Consider the following 2,140-nt stretch of genomic DNA (forward strand, 5'->3'; position numbering starts at 1 on the left):
TTTGTTCAGTTTGGCATCCTCTTATAAGAGCCTGACGCTGTGGCCGAGCGGTTCTAGGCGCTTCAGTTTGGAACTGCGCGACCGCTACGGTCGCAGGTTCGAATCGTGCCTCGGACATGGATGCGTGTAGTGTCCTTAGGTTGGTTAGATTGAAGTAGTTCTAAGTTCTAGGGGACTGATGACCTCAGATGTTATGTCCTATAGTGTTCAGAGCCATTTGCACCTCTTGTAAGAGATCTAGGGAGTTGAGTATGGACATAAACTCTTTGAGTTCATCCTCAGATGCCCGAACAAACTTATCTCTAAGGTCAAGAGGCGAATTTGCCTTTAATATTCTGAGAACATCTTGGTTGTCAGTCGGCTCATCCTAGTACCTTGTCTTATTGATGTATTTCTCGAAGTACTTGTGGAGGCTACTGTGTCTGTTGTTGTAATGCTCTGGGTTAAAAACCTCCCTCTAAAGATGCTCCTGAATACTTTGAATCAATAATTTGCAAGAAAGGGTCGTTCAAATTGTTCATAAACCTGACAATTGTCATTGGATTCAGAGACCCACAAAGGATAGTTTCTCCTTGAATGCAGCCTCTGATGAAATATATACATTGTTTATCCATCTTTGATCTAGGGAGTACACCCCTGAAATACCTGAGAAGCACAACCGGATGGAACTTCTCTTATCTGGTATGAATACCTGAAACTGCTGATGCTTTAGTAGATTTCCGTCTAACAGTACTGAGATAAAGGTGGTGCTGCGCCCATCCCATAGAGCGCAGGTTAGGTGACATGCCTGTACTATTTATGACATTGCTGTATTCATTATGTGCAGAAGAACTAAGTTGATTAGCTTCTAAACAAACAGATGATGATGATGGGTGAGTGAATTTCTCTTTGAGTATCATCAACTCTTGCTATATATCACTAATTTGCGAAGTCACATCCTCCGGCCACTTTGGCAAGTTTTTGCTTATCATTACTTTAATGTGTTCTAGTTCAGTGTTAATGCTCATTTCCACTGAGCACTGTTGTGATACCACTTCATTTACTGTTTGCTTGCACAACTCGTTGTAATCTTAAATTTAATCTGTCATTAATGTGTGTCCATATTTGCAATCGATTCATTATAAGGCCTTGGTCAAAGCTCTCTCTGTGCTCGTCAAACTGACGTTTGGTTATAGACTCATGTTCTACAATAAAATTTTCTACTTGCAGGTCTAATTCGTGAACTAACTCATTGATCTTTGATTGTTCATTAGGTAAGCCCTTATATGCTTCCTTTAAGTCAGTGACATGAGTGGTTAACGTGCTGTATTGTAAAGTTCAATTTGTTACTTTAGTACTCAATTGGAAAGTTGCGAAGATATATCATTACGTGTAGTAGACATTTCATTGTTTACAGTGTCTCTTTCATCTTTGGTACACATTTCATTATATATAGCAGATATTTCTGACGACGAATTAATTGACATATCACCAAACTTAGTTGTTATTTGAGAAAACAATTATCGATAGTTGCTTTAGAATATTCGCTAAACTGAGAGGCTATGCAGTAACTGAATCTTTTATTTGGTTATTAATTGGACTATTAATGGGATTAAGTGCTTCAATGCATAATTCCGGTTCGCATGCTGAAGTGACTGAGTCACATACAGCACTGTCACTATTTTCACTTTCATCACTAAATTCTATCTACCGTAACTTTTTGTGCTTCATTATGGTTAACGTCCGTATCTGTACAATAACATTTACAAAATGACTGAAGTCACCTAAGTGAATTTACATAAACGTAATTATACTCACATACAATTGAATGAGTTAGTGGAACACGAATGTTCTCGAATACAGCATCAACAAAACACAACAGTCAAACTTTGCTGCACCTTTAAGCATATTCATGCTAAGATTTTAGCCATCTTGCTCAACTACGCTACTGCTTACTGTTAAATCTAAGTATAATTAATAATTTAAAGCAAACACCAAATTCAGCACGAACAACCTACACTCAGAAAAGAAGAGGAGGAACACTCTAAGCTTAAGCAAATTAATGGACCTTGCCTTCCTCACCTGTTATTTTATAGTGACATGTAGACATCGAAAACTTTTCTGATTTTATATTTATGGTTAATATCTAAATTTTTCCCTT

This window comes from Schistocerca serialis, chromosome 1 (assembly GCF_023864345.2).
Source record: "Schistocerca serialis cubense isolate TAMUIC-IGC-003099 chromosome 1, iqSchSeri2.2, whole genome shotgun sequence".
Classification (NCBI taxonomy): Eukaryota; Metazoa; Arthropoda; class Insecta; order Orthoptera; family Acrididae; genus Schistocerca; species Schistocerca serialis.